This window comes from Pteropus vampyrus, unplaced genomic scaffold, assembly GCF_000151845.1.
Source record: "Pteropus vampyrus isolate Shadow unplaced genomic scaffold, Pvam_2.0 Scaffold2, whole genome shotgun sequence".
In the NCBI taxonomy this organism is placed as follows: Eukaryota; Metazoa; Chordata; class Mammalia; order Chiroptera; family Pteropodidae; genus Pteropus; species Pteropus vampyrus.
Window position 1 is genome coordinate 23,126,589 of NW_011888783.1, and position 15,754 is coordinate 23,142,342.

General features: G+C 36.5%; 1 long non-coding RNA gene across 1 annotated transcript in view; it reads right to left on the bottom strand.

Moving 5' to 3' along the window:
• LOC111738684 overlaps window positions 1-6,002 on the bottom strand; it is a 51,988-nt gene extending 45,986 nt beyond the window's left edge. Inside the window, exon 1 of the long non-coding RNA XR_002779918.1 lies at window positions 5,909-6,002. This is a non-coding gene — a long non-coding RNA (uncharacterized LOC111738684). The remainder of the gene's footprint in view (window positions 1-5,908) is intronic.
• Between the last annotated feature and the right edge of the window lie 9,752 nt (window positions 6,003-15,754).

The window sequence follows — 15,754 nt, forward strand, 5'->3', positions numbered from 1 at the left end:
ATAAAAAATTTGAGCTGCATTTTATTCATTTTTAAAATAAGAATAATTATGCCTTCTCTTTGCCTTATGTGTCACAAGAATTAATTACATATTTAAAATAATATATAGAGCTCTTTACCACCTTACAAGTAACAAATATCAAACATATTATTACTATAACATTAGGAAGAGATTTTCTCTTTCTTTATGGCTTGCTGGAAGGCATCATGTATTACAGTTTGCATTCCTTAATAAAGTCCCTTTTACAGAATTTTAAGATCTTTTATTTTCTAATTTCATATTTCTAAGGAATACTTTTATAAAAGAAAGTTACAATTTGGAGTTAGCTACAACTATTACTCTTGCCAAATAACCCAGCTCTCAAAAACGAAGATTCTTAGATTTGAAGGGTATCTAAAACATTGGTCCAATTTCCCACTCAGGTATCATCTCTATAACCTGCCTGATAAATTGACTTCTAGTCTCAATTTGACCTTTCCCAGGGACCACTTCACAGAGCAATGCCTTGCATTTTAAAAATTTGGAAATAAATATGCAGTAGATATCAACAAAGCCAAAAGTTGGATTATTAAAAGGGTCTTGTAAAATTGACATACCTCTGACAAGATTTACAAGAATAAAAGACAGAAGACATAAATAAATGTATTTGGAATGAAAAATGCCATGTTAATTTTAGCTTTCTTAGAGACTAAAAAATAGGTCATTATTATCAACTTTATGTCAATAATTTTGAAAGCTTCTATAAAATGATTAAATTAGAAATTTATATATAAAAAAGATAAATTTACTCAAGGAGAAATGGAGAAGCCTAAGAGCTTTGATGACCTCAACAGTTAAGGCCAACTCAGGAGCCCCTGCATCAGTTTCAGGAAACCCCATAAGTGACAGCCCTATCTCCCTCTGCAACTGAGACTGGTTATTATACTAACACTTCAGTGCTAAAGTCTTGGATTTGTTTAAGTTCCACACAAAAATGAATAAAGACAGCTGTGGTAATAAAAATATAAAATAAGTGACAACAATCTAAAACATCAAGTTTAGATCAGAATAGAGCTATAAGATGATTCTAAAGGATTCTAATTCTCATTTTTTTCTTAGCTAAGATTTTACTACACTTAAAAATGACTAATTATTGACTAAAACTATTCAGAAAACATGGCTTGATGAATTGCTGCTATTCAGTTCTGGCTAACAGTGATGACCAGTTGAGCTACCCATGTTTTAGCAAAACAAAAAAAGAAATTGATTTTTAAATATGAGCATTTTTCAAATTCTGAGAGATAGAAGTAATTCAGTGCTCAGTAACTCCAGTCAATAGATTCAAAGGTTTCCATTTTACATGATAGAATGTTTTCAAGTTTTTATGAAATAATGATTATGAAATATGGCTATTTTGCTTTTCTAAAACATGCTACTATAGAACTTAATTTCCTGTAGGCATTATCTTTAAACTCCTTAAATATTCAGATTATATTCCTGTATTGGTATATAGTAAGCTGCATGTCTTTTGAAAAGAATTATGATACGTTTATGGGTAGAGTTTTCATATAAAACATAGGATGCCCAGTTAAATTTGAATTTCAGATAGGCAACAACAATTATTTAGTATAATTAAATACTGCATAGCACTTGTGCCGAAAATCATTCATTATTTAACTGAATTTAAAATTTAACTGGACATTCTGTGTTTTTATTTCCTAAATCTGACAATCCTATTTATACTTCTCGGTTTTTCCAATAAACGTAGTGGATGGTTTGAGCAGACAATCTCTAAAGTCTTTCTTAGAGTTAACATTGTATGATATGTATCTGTTACATTTAAACTTTTTTTATAGAATACAATTATTTGTTATATTTATTCATAATTTGAAACTTGCAACATAGAATATCATGCTAATTTATCACCATCTTACTGATGAAGAAACTAAAAATTACAAGATTATTTCCAAATATTTCTTCAAACGTGGGAGTATGACTTTCCACAAATAAAACTATGAAAATTGTAAAATGGTTAGCTTCACTGAATTGAATTTACTTTAAAATTTAAAGACATTTTAATGCTGAAATAACTAGGCAATTTATTGTGTTTTTGTTGCTAGACGTCTATAGCCAATTTCAATTGAAACACAGAACTCCCAAGTGGAAGAACTGTATTCTCAAACTACCATTAGCATGTTCCACTTCTTACATTCTGCAACTTCCTCCAACATTGTTTCAAAAAAAAAAAAAAAAAAAAAGGTGAGATCTTTCAGAAAGAACTGGAAGAAAACTCTTGGGTGTTGAAATAGTGTCAGCAATAGTAATAGCTCAGCTTTTTCTATAGAATTGACAGACTGCAAAATTTATAACCTGCATAAGAATTATGCCTGGAGCTATGAGGCAATACTTAATCCAGATTAAAATATATGAAAAGAAAAGTAGCCTTATATTTACCAGATATAAAACTATGTTTTAATAATCTTCCAAATAAAAGATTGTCATAAATAGTTCCTATGCAGTCAAGGAATTCAGAGGTTAAAATTGTTATGTTTATGTAGTAGTGCCCCCTTATCCATGGGGATACTTTCGAAGACCCCCAGTGAATGTCTGAAACTGCAGATAGAACCGAATTCTTTCTATACTATGTTTTTTTTCCTATACGTACATATCTTTTCACTTAAAGGAATCACTTTACAACTTCTCTTTGGCATATCTGAATTGTCAGCATCATTACTCTTGTGCTTTGGGGCCATTATTAAGCAAAATATGGGTTATTTGAACACAAGCACTGCCGTATGGTGACAATCTGATAACCCTAGATGGCAATTATGTGATTAACAGGCAGGAGCATGTATAGCATGGATATGCTGGACAAAGAGGTAATTCATGTTAGGGGCGGGAAGGAGTGGGACTTGTGAGATTTTATCACATTACTCATAATGGTGCTTAATTAAAAATTTATGAATTATTTCTAGAATTTTCCATTTAATATCTTCTGACTGCTGTGGACCATAGGTAACTGCAGAAAGCAAAACCATGGATAAGGCCGGGACTACTGTACCTAAGGTAAGCTAAGTAATAGCGGGTAACAAGCCACTTCAATATTTCAGTGTCTTAACCCAACACAAGTTTATTTCTTGCTTATGTAGATTCTGTTGTAGGTCCTGGGGCTCTCCAGGGCAGCTGCGCTCAGCTTTACAGGACCCTTCAGTCCTATGCTACCTTCATCTTAATACACAATTCCATAATTGCAGCAATGAGGGAAGAGAGCATCGAGTCAAGTACTGGCCTTTAAGTGATTTCACCAGAAAATGAAACATTTCACATCTGCTCACATTTACCTATCCAAACAAGTTACATTGCTATACCTAATTTCAGTGGAGTGGAAAATGTAATCTTTCCCTATGCTTAAGACCAGAAGGAAGACAGGAAAAATTGGTGAGCACTGAAAGTGCCTTTCAGTAGTATGAAATGTTATGAAAATGTATTAGGTTTCAGATTAGACTAATGGAGCCAATAATATTAGACGCGTGTCATACATTAAGGTTGAAACTAATTAAAGTTTAATCTTGGATCTGTGATTGAAATTACAGACATTAAGTAGTTTCACTGTTACTCAATGTTTGTATTATTGTCTGCAAGCAGCTAGTCATTTAGAAGCATAATTGAGTCATGAAATTGTTTAACCCAAGTTGTTTAAAGACTAAAAGCCAGGTATATTTAAATAGATTTGATTAATATTAGGTAAAATATTAAAACACAACTTTCTTCATATGGTTCTCATACTGTAATCTAAATAAGCCACTTTTTTCATATATAAAAATACACTAAAAGGAATATATTATGAACGGAAAAGAATAAATACTAATGACTACCCATTATAGACAGATGGTATATTGCTAGGTATTAGTATAATACTCATTTTCAGCATATTTTTGGTTGCTATAATAATGAATAAATAACTAAAGAAGCATTTGGTCAAACATTGGTCCAAATATCAATTTAATTGTTACCACCTACCAAATGTTATCCTATCATTGGAGTGAAGTGGTTAACAGATTCGTTATTTTCTACTAATACCACAGTGGAGGTCACTTTTAGGATGCTCTTTCATCTAACCTCTCCATAACAGTTCGTTGAAATATTTTTTAAAAATTTAAACTGCCGTTTAAATTTCTTAATTTCACGTTATTATTCTGAAAGCAAGATTTTGGACTCATCAAAATTGACTTGTCTCTTACAACAAATGGCATTTATGATAATATAAAGATATGCAAATATACCTGTTTGCCAGGTGTAAAGAATCATCTGAAGAGTATGCATGTAAGTGGGAACCAAAACTTACAAAAAGGCACGAAGAAATAATCACATAGTCTATGTGATTATTTCTAATTTCCAAGAGGTGAATAAAAGCTATCATTTGTTTCTTAATTTATAGATTGTCCTCGGACATAATATTGTCCAGTCCTCACGTCACTGCTGCTACAGGCGAAAAGGAATAAACAAACAAATAAATAAATAAGCCTCTAAAGACTGGGCAAGTTTAAATTTGCCCCCGATTAGAAAGATCAGTGTCACAGGTACGCTTTTAACAGAATAGCAATCTTAGAGGTCAGGTTGAAAATCGAAAAAAACAAAACAAAACAAAAAACCACCCTGGTCGCGAAAGGTGCAGGCCCCGTTCTTCGAGTTTCTCTCCGCGTTTCCACGGCCGCCGGGATCCTCCCTCGGGTCCTTCCAGGGCAGGTACCCACTCTCCCCTCCTCCTCACCTGTCCCACTAGGGCGCGCCGGACTTCCCGAATCGACGCCCTAGCGGTGGGAATGGGAACACTCCGCCTGGGAGTTTCCTTTCCGCTCGGCTTCCCCAGCTGGACCCCAAAAACCCGAAGCCCTGGGGGAAGGAAATTCCAACTCGGTACTAGTCCATCCCCGCCCCATTTCTCTCTCTGGCTCGCTGCCTCTCTCGCTCGGATGCCGCCAAGCCTCCTCGCCACTTTTAGGTGGCTGGCCAGAGGAGGTGGCAGCGAGCTCCCTGGCTCTGGGAAGGGAAATGGGGCAGGGTGAGTGAGCCGGTTTGGGGAGAGGCTCCGCAGAGCCCAGCGAGCTCCCGGCACCCCGCCCGCGGGGCAGGGGGAGGCGCCGCCTCGGCCCGGCCTGGCCCGCGCTGGTCTGAGCCCCGGCGAGGCTGCCGCTTTCTCCTCCCTTCAAGTCCTGGCTCGAGAGCCGAACTGCTAGAGCGGGGTCGGGGGAGGGCAGAGTAGGGAAGGAAGGCGCGGGAAAGAACAGGCGAGCCACTGTCTCTTTCTGAAAAGAAAGTAGGAGACTTGGGTGGAGAAAAAGAAACGAGCTCTCCCAACTTTCCTTAGCGAAAAGTTTTCCCAGGGCGTTCTGTTTGTACGCCCGGGGGTGCGCTGCAGGCGTGGCGGCCGTGCCTGTGTGCCTTGCCCCTTGCCCCGCTCCTCCTCCTTCCAACCTGGGCAGCTCCTCTGCCTCCCCGAGAGGCGCCTAATGGCTACCTAGTCCACCCCACAGGGCGGGGGCTGCAGCACCGCCTCCTGCCGCCGCAGCTCCCGGCGCCCGCGGGCTGGGAGCCCGGGCCCGCAGGTGGAAGCGCACTTGGGAGGCGGGCCGGCCCGGGTTTGGGTGGCTCGGGCGGTCTCTTGACGCACGGCCAGCCCTGCTCTGGCCTCGGGAAGGCGCGTGTCCCGCCCTGACCGTCTGGCCTCTCCCACTTCAGCAGTGACGCGCCGCCTGGGAGCGGGAGCCCGCGCAGCGGTCCGCAGGGCGATGGACGGCCGAGCCCCGAACGCGCAAGACGCCCCGGCGGCGCCCACGCCGCCCACCGGCCCCGCCGGGTAAGCCCCGAGTGCGATGCCGCCGCTCAGGGAGGGCGAGGCCGGCGAGGCCGGCGAGGCCTCGACGTTTACCTGGCTGGCGACTCGCTGCCCTGCCAGCGGCCTGACTCTCCGGCCAACCGACACGCGGCCGAGGAGGCTGCTTCCACCGCCTCCTCGGAGACCGCACAGGGTGGGGGATCCCGGTAGTTTTTCATTACTTTCCTGCTGGGCTGCTCTGAGTCGCTAAAGAGCGGCTGAATGCCAGGGATTGGGCGAAGAGTCCGGGAGCAAAAATTGTAACAAAGGGCTCCTTGTTGGGGCTCTGGGGGAGCGGCGGGAGATACCTGTAAGTGAGCTTCTAGGAAGGGGTAAAAAGTTTCGTAGGTCGAGAGCTGAGGCCCAGGCACGTGAGCAATGTCAAGGTGACTAAGGAAGGGGCTTTCTGCGAGCGGGTGGAGGGCAGTGGGAGAGTGTGCCAGCTGTCAGCCGCATGACAGTTCCGGGACCCGACGGGGTGCGCGCCTCTGATTGGGGGTGTGTGTGCTTGTGACCAATTGTTGGTGCCAGAGCCTAGCGCGAAGTCAGACTGCAAACAACCATACTTTTCTTTGTAACCTCACGTGTTTGAGCAGAGATTGGAGGGGAAGGGGCTGTCACATGGTGAGTTAATATTAAATGAAGCATGTCTTCCTGCCAGATATGCTAATATCACTTTGCTAAGCTTTTGGGTAAACAGTAGTGAGAACAGGTAGTTCTGCAAGAGATGGACAGAACGTGGAAATAACCTTGGTCTTAGTAAACAGTGAAAGCTGAACACGGGTGCTAATTGAACTTTTCAAGTGGGAAACCCCTTTGATGTAGTATAACTTTTTCCTTGTGTTTCCCCACTTCAATTCCTTTCCTGAAAATCTGAACGCAGAAGTGCCCTGAAGAGAATAGAAACATTCTAGAAAAGAAACGTTAAGGAAAAATCGACTTTGTTACTAATGAATGAGAGTTGTACAGTTTTCCTGATTTAAGAGTAGAGAAGTCATTTTTCCCTGGAACATGACAGGCGTTTCCTTAGAAGCAAGTCACAGCATGTTTATTCATCAGAGTCCATGCGAACATTGGCAGTTGTCTAGAGGAAACATGGAAATGACTCAAAGCAACATGACTAATTTAAAAGATATTTAATATAATGCTTAGGTAGAGGAAACTTTGTAGTGTATGAATTAATTCTTTCACTTGTACAAATAGTTATCTTCTCTCTGCAAGTAGCTCTATTATTGTTGACTTATATTCCTATTCATTCCCCAGTTTTTTCATTGTTTAGAAATTATCATATATTCTTCCATACATTTTTGAATTAGGACGTATGAGTAAAATACATTGGTAGAAAGATATTAGTTATAAAAGCGTGAGCCTCTAAATGGAGCTTGAGTTTTGTAAATTGAAGATGAGACAGCTTTCGGGACTACTGAAATGTTATTCAGGAACCATATAATAAGATAGAATAAAATTGGTGCATTCGAAAATGGATTAGGTTAAAGTACTTAAAAAAAAACAGAATATGCACATACACAAAAAACACGGGTGTTTAGAAATCAAGTAATACTTTTGAGTAAATAGGTGAGATCAGATGGCTCCGAGATGAAGAAATGGTAAGTGCTTTCTTGTGATAAGCATGACTATCGTTAAGATAATTCAAATTTTACTTTTGAGAATTTAAAGGATAAAATAATAAGTTCTTTAAAAGAATGTACAAAACTGCTTTATCTAATTTCTCAAATATAAAGAATACTTTTTAAAGGTATTTTGCCCTCCCCTCTCCAAATTTAAGGAGGGTCATCTGGAAAAATTCTTCAACATTTTATCTAAAAAACGTCATTTTACCTGACATTATTCTACTCAGATAAGTTATCACTATCTGAAAAGTATAAACAAAAAATTCTCTGCTTATCTGTCTTCTTTCACTTGCATATCTTGTCCCTTAGTGTATCCCAAGTGCCTATTACATAATATTTGTTGGATATTCAGTATTGCTTTTTTTGCTCTCAAAAATCCAAAACACTAAAAAGATTTTAATTGTGAAAAATAATTATCCCAGATATGGGTATTTGGGAAGCAGTAGGAAGCAATCTCAGTCAATATGTTATAATAAATTGTTAGGTTTGGGAAGTAAATTCCTTAGTATAAAACTACTTAAATCATGACTCATTACGCTAATAACCTATGAGGCCTAGTTTACACCTTATCTTTGTATATCACTGTTCTAAAGAATCCCTCTGTAATTTTCCAAGTCTTACATTATTGTAACAGGTCATTTTAAAGAAATTTAGCGCAACTCCATATTTTACAAATGACAATCTGAAGGCCAGAGATGCTGACTATGCTGAAGTCCCATAGCAAATTAGTGGCAAAACCTGAAGGAGAACCTAGGACTAGTTACCGAGTTCATTGCATTAATTGCTTTTAATCTTTTTCTAACCAAAATATGATACATTTAAATTTCAGAGAGTCATCTTGGGTACCTTGTCTTTACAGCTACTAGTGCTTGTGTTTTTTACTTGCCCATACAGATAATCAGATAATGCTTAAAAAAAAAACAAACAAAAACAAAACTCTGAAATTTAAATGTCAACAGTGTAGTTGACCTTGCTTCAAGGAAATTTAAATGTTTTAATTCTGAAACAAATTTTCAGGATAGTCAGGATAAAAACGCCTACTACCTTATAATTTTGCAGCTTTGGAGCTATGGCGTTATTTGAAGATGTAGTAAACATTAATGAATGATTTAGCAGCTGCTTTCTTAAATTTTCATTTGGATGCTTTATTGGTTCTAAAGTTCACTGATTGTACAAACCAAGTTCTTGGTAGCCAACATTTATTGACTACTGAGAAGTTAAATGCTTGAGTTTCAACACAAGAATTACCTGGGAATCTTTAATACTAATTAATACCCATGCTCTGGCAACCCTACCTATTCTGATTTTACCTGACCTGGGACAAGGGCATGGAGAGTTAAAATGCTGCTCAGGTGATTCTAATGGGCAACCATATCTGAGAACCTTTGATTACATAGATATCAACAGGCGGCATGGAGATGAAACTGTAAATAGAATGAAAGGAGGCTGCTATTAAACATTTTAAGGGAACTCAAGATCTGAACTTTCAGCTTTACTCTGACTTTTTAAAGATCCATTTAGTTGCTTTACAGTGATGTTATTTAAAAAATTCCTACTTCTTTTTGAGAAAGTATATTAACTGTTACAGTTGTGGAAACTAGGGCTCAAAGATCTTAATTAACAACTCAAGGCTACACAACTCTAAGGGATGAAAGAGCAATAGAAACAAAGACTGATCCCCAACTGCCCTTTATCACTAGGCCTGTTGTCATTCAGTATGTTTGCCACCATGGATTACACTGAATGGCTAAAGAATATTTTTATTTAAAGTGGCTTTGTAAATGCCTCGTCTTGATTTTTTAAAAAAATCATGTTTGTATTATATATATATATATATTTTAAAAAACTACAGATTCTAATGCATATGAAGAAATCCATGCCTAGCATTTAGAAGGAACTTACATATTTGGTTTATTTCTTCAAAATCATATTTAACATTTTCATGTGTTGGGGATAATTTAACTTAATTCATCATAAATGCATAGCTTTTTGTCATATGATAATCTATATTCATTTTTCCTATTAGTCAGCTATTAAAGTTATAGTGTAATTTCAAAATTAGGGTTTTTGATTATCAAAGAAAAATGAAATTGTTAAGATGATGCTAGACTTCTTGTTCATATTCTAGTTTTCTTTGAATGTGTTAGAGTGATTGAATAACATGACCTTTATTGTTGAAATGTCAATATTTATATAATAGGCCTTACATAAAGATTTATTTATATAATAATCAATGCCAAGATTCATGTTATTGAGACAACTGCTTTCATTTAATTAGTCAAAATTTGTGAGCCTTTATTTTATGTAAAACATGTTTTTCTAGGCACTGGGATTGGTTTTTGATCTTAAGAGCTTTACTAAAGAACTTTTCTGTAACTATGCAGGAAAAAAAACTAAGGAATATGATGTTAGTGTAGAAATGATATTTGATGCTAACTTTAAAACATTATGTTTATGCTTAGAACTTAAAATGTAATAGTTGAACTTTCTGGTAAGCAAACTATGGCCTAGCAAACCACATCCAGAAGGTAGAAATGGGCCTTCTACTTTTTCTCTTTCCCTCCATTTTTTTTTTTTTTATGGTGGTAAAATACACACAACATCGAATTTACCATCTTAACCATTTTTAAGTGTACAATAGAGTGCTATTAGGTACATTCATATTATAATGCAACTGTCACCACTATCCATCTTCAGAACTCCTCTCATCTTGCAAAACTCTATGCCCATTAAACATAACTCCTCTTCTCCTCTCCTCCCAGCCCTTGGAAATCACCATTCTACTTTTTGTCTCCATGATTTTGACCACCCTAGGCACCTCATATAAATGGAATCAAACAGTCTTTGTCTTTTTGTGACCGGCTTATTTTATTTAGCATAATGTCTTCAAGGTTCGCCCATGTTGTATCATTTTTCAAAATTTCCTTAAGGCTGAACAATAATATTTTATCGTATGTAGATATCACATTTTGCTTATCTATTCATCTGTTAATGGACACAGGTTGCTTCCATATTTTGACTATTGTGAATAATGCTGCTAGGAACATGGGTATACAAATATCTCTTTGGGTATATATTTCAATTACTTTGGGTATATAACCAGAAGGGGAATTGCTCGATGATATATGGTCATTCTATTTTTAATTTTTTTTTTTTTTGAGAACTGCTATACTGTTTTTCATAGTAGCTGTACCATTTTACAGTCCCAAGATGGGTTACCATTTTTCTACATCTTCATCAATGCTTGTTATTTTCTGTCTTTTTACAGTACTACCCTAATAAGTGTAAGATGGATCTCATTGTAGCTTTTATTTGCATTTCCTTAATGATTAGTGATGTTGAGCAGTATTTCATGTGCTTATTGTCCGTCATATCTCTTCTTTTGAGAAATGTCTATTCAAGTATTTTGACTTTTTTTCAGTTGGGTTGTTTGCTTCTTTTGGTTGTTAAGTTTCAGGAGTTCTTTATATATTCTGGATACCAATCTCTTATCCTCTACTGTTTTTATAAAGAGTTTTATTGACACAAAAGCATAACTACTCATTTGTATATTGTTTATTGCTGCTTTCACATTATAACTGAGTATCCAGACAGAGAATGTATGGCCTGAAAAGCTAAAATTATTTGTCTTCTGCCCACATACAGGAAAAATTTGCTGACCCTCTGGCATAATCAATGAAATTGGTAAATGAAGTAGTGGATATTTAACTCGAAATTATTTCCTGGAGAGACCTCTAAGTATTGAACTTAAAAATAAATGAGTACAAAATTATTTATATTTTGTTTGCATAAAGCAATGTATATCTTATAGGAAGAGATTTTGCAGAATGGTGATTAGTAATTGATATATATATATATTTTCAAGCGAACCCTTAGGCTTAGCCCCTTGGTAAGCACTGTGGAATTTTAACATTTATAAGATATTAGAATATATTTTAAAGAGAAGTTCTAAACTGTGCTGGAGGAACTTTTACAAAAAATGACTGATCATATATGGTTAAGATGTTTAGAAACAGATGTGCCTAGGAGCTGAACCCAAGGTAGAAGGAGTTCCTGTTTAGTTTTTTGAGTCCATACCTATTTTATGAGTTAAGTCAAACTGTCTTTATAATTTCCACCAAGCATTTTTGTTGTTGTTAAAGATAGTACTTATCTCTAAGCTTTTAGTGTTCTAATGTTAGTATGATAGTTGTTGTAAGACTTCTATTTTTTTTTTTTATGACTTTGCTAAATTTTTTTCCCATCTGTTACAGTAAAAACAAACTCAAAGTATGGGAGAAAGAAGTTTCCCATGGCTATTTATAAAGGGCCAAATGCCTTCAGTTTTGCCTACAAACTTCATAGCTGAGGAATGAGCCCCTTGGAAAAGGCTCTTACAAACTTACTAGTTTTTAGAAAAATGCTAGAGTGAACTTTTAAAAAAAATATATATATATAATTTCAGTTCACAATGCTATTTGTACATTTCAATAAGTTAAAACTATTTATTGACTTTAAACATGAGAAAGTTACAGAATTGAATTATAGAGTAATTTGACAAGGGAATTGTTTTAATTGGGATTCTCAGTATCAAATAGCAAAAGATGCAAAGGCAAGAAAAATAGTTTAAGCTTAACTCAGAAATCTGAAAACTTACTGCTTTTTGTAATTTTTAACCACATTTTAAATAGTTATAAACCTTTACAAAGATCAGAATTTCCAAGTTTATAGGCAATAAATGAAAGTATTTGAGTTTCCAATATGTGTGGTGCCCCGTGATGGGTAATATCCTGATTATATCTGTGTCTTTTCATGCTGTATGGCTCAGGGATATAACTCAGAGGCAGGCTTTCATGAATTTAGTGGGAAGAAATTGGGTCAGTTTCTTAACTACCCACTCTCTAGAAAAAAAAAAATGTCACCCCATTATGGCTTTCAGGTTTGTGGTTGTAAAATATTGAGAATGGAGGTGTTAGGAGAATAGGAGAACAGGGAAAACAATTATCTCTGAATCCCTTATTTTAATTTTCTCTAGTTATTCTTGTTCCCTCCCTATTGGGACACCCCCATTGAAATCAGAGCTTTGGAAATAATATAAACAATTAATAATAATAAAAAAAGAAGTAGTAGTATGGGAAGTATGGGTTGATAGGACAGAGGTTTGCCTTTGTAATTGCTCCTGACTTGTAGAAAATTACTTTGGACATTAAGAGTGAAAATACCAAAATTCGTGGGATTTGATTTTTGAAAATAATCAAAGTGGTTCAAAGGCAAGCCTCTGAAATGGAGTTGTAAAAGAACCTGAGTTATCATAGTTTGGGTCCAAAATAAGGTTGTGCCTATAAAATGATCCTGATTTTCTCATGTGGTATGTAGGTTGACTTTTAAATAGAGTTGCATGCCAAAGGCATCAGAACATCTTTTTTAAATGATAGTATCATTGGAAAGAGTGCATTGTTTCTCAATTCAGGAACTAATTTGACGGATTAACACCAAGTAATATGTATGTATTCTGATATATTTGTTAAAATTAAATATACCATTTCACTTCATAAGCTAATATTACAGCTTCTGTATTTAGACCAAGATATATTTGTAAAGAAGTAGAATTAAGATACTCAGACCTAGGTGGGACACTTATCACCACTCTTTGAGAATTTTTCCCTCTCTAACCTGAACACGTGTTTTTATTTCTGGAGAAGTGGAAGTAAGGAAGTATTAGTTGAGCCCAAAGGGAGTTGTGTGACAGGAGCTAGAGTTTTAGCAGCTGCTACAGACATGTATCAGTTCAGATGCACTGGAAAAACAGGAAATTGAGTTGCTGAATCTGAAAATGGCTACCACTCTGCCATTTGCTGGTCTGATGGATGTGCCTTAGTTTCTTGACCAATTGAGTCCACAGTAGTCAAGATAATTATAATAGCCATTGAATTAATTTCTCTTTTGTGCAAAAGTGGATGTAAGTTATACAAAGTGGACATATCAGAGAGAGGAGCAACCATTTGGTTTTTTTTTTATGCCTGATAATCAAGTATCACTGCTTTAATAGAACTAGGAAAGAGATAGGGTCACTATTAAAAAAACACATCTGTATTTTGTGGTCTGAAACAGTTTGCATTATTCTCAAGATTCAGTTATTAGTTGGCAGCAAAACCACACGAAGTGTCGAAGGGTCATTTAATTTTTACAGAAATGTCATATCAGATTATGGGAGTGCTTTCTCCCCATCTTTTGTTCCTATATAATGTGCCCATTCACAGAGAGCAGGTAGATGCTTTAACTTAAAGCAAAAATCATTTTTGCTATGTTTCAGAAGAGCAAAGCTGAAAGCTGAAGAGAAGGTGAAAAGAAACGAATTTTTAAATTTTATGTTGTGATCCTACACTACCAGTCTTCTCAGTTTTCTTTTTCTCGAAAAGGTGGCAAGTTTTATGGGCATAGTTTATTACCTATGAACATTTTCTCCCTTCTAGGAAATTCAGGTGAAAAAAACTTACAACAGTGATCCAAAAAGGGAAATATACTGATTTTTTCCCCCTGGCATTTTAATTGGGGCAAATTTTGTATCTTGAACCTATTGCAACCTGTCAGAAAGGAGCAATGTCTGAGAGTAATTCATACCATTACTTTGTGGTCCTATATGTATGTAGAAATACACAGGGAATTCACTCTTAGATGACATTAAGAAAATGCAGCCCCAGAGTTTGAGCTGGTATCCTTGTAAAGCCTAGGAACATGTGTCCAACTACCTTAGTTCCCTGGTTATAAGTAGTATATAGCCTTGACTTTATTTAGAGGTGTTTTTAGAACTTTTTAGTCAAATTTAGGATTTCATATACATAGTTGAGGTTATAACATTTGGGTTTTTCATTTTTTTGTGATCATAGTTATGCACGTTACCAACCAGATTATGCAAGCTGAATTAGTGGCAATTCTAAAAGTTATCCAAAGGTATTGAGTGAATTTTTGGTATAATTTTTGATAACCCAAATCTATTGTTGGGGGGCGGGTATTCTTACAGATATCAAGCATATCAAAAGTTAAAGTTGGCAGTAATGAATATTTGAATATCATGGATTTGAGGCAGTCACAGTTTTCTTATGTTATTGTAAAACCTAAGCAAGGTAGACTAGATTTCTACAGTTAACTGGAATGGTCTGAACCCAAAGATACCTCAAATCCCATTGGTATTAAAGAGACAGCCTTGGAGTACCAAGAAATGATGTGCCATGCTGAAGGCATACACAGTTTAGGAGGCAGGGAATGATTATTTAATTTCATGGTTGACATCTCTTCCCACCTATTGGTCTTCATAGGGTATTTCATAAGATTTCCTGTCAAAAAGCAATTTTTAAAATTCTGACACTTAGCTATTTTGTTTTAATAGCTAAAGGCTATGGAGAATGCCTTGCTTTCTAGATCAAACCTAGTCAAAGCATCTGTTTATTATGATGATCAAATGACTGACCAGTGAGGAACCTGTCTCACTAGGGTTGAGTTGTCATGGATGGCTTTGCACACATGATTGCTGTGGCCCTAGGAATGTTTCCTCAGAATGATACTCACCAACCCAGCCCTATGTCAAACATTGTGGAGGTGGAAGGAGAGTGAGTGAGAGAAAGAGGGGACCGCGTAGGAGTTGACAACGGAGGTTTTTAAATTGCTTAATCCTGGAGAACCACCCATTTCGAATTTAACACTGATAATGAGAACCAGTTTTCACTGATGTATGCATTTTAAGATCTAAAACTATGTCAACACTTTAAAAATGTTTTAAAAAGTAAAATAGAAAATTGGGGGAAATAGTAATACCCTGTACCTATGCAATTTGATTTTTTGTTTTATATTTAAATACATTAAGTGTATCTCAGTTGTGTATATAATACTCATTTACTCCCTTTCATTGAGCCCTTTGTGATCTGCTATTGTTCGCTGAAAAATTACTTTTATGAGTTGCAAAGGGGAAAATTTTCCTGGCCTTTTTCCTTCTTCGGTTATCTAAGTAGATGCATGCTGTGCTAAATGGAAATGTAGTGATAATTAAATTTTTATTTAGGGATATAGATGAAGAAAAGAACAAGAAAATGGGCAAAATATCATCAGTGAATGGAAAAATGAAAAACAATCTTTGATGGTGGAAGTAAAGGCGGCAGTTCTAAATGCTAGACTGTGCTGGCACCAAACTAGCAATTTGAGATCTGAAGGCTTTAATCTCTTATGTTCAATCGATAATTCTTGTATCCTTAGTTTGTGAAATACTTCTGTGATCTTGGGTTATTAGAAAGCATTT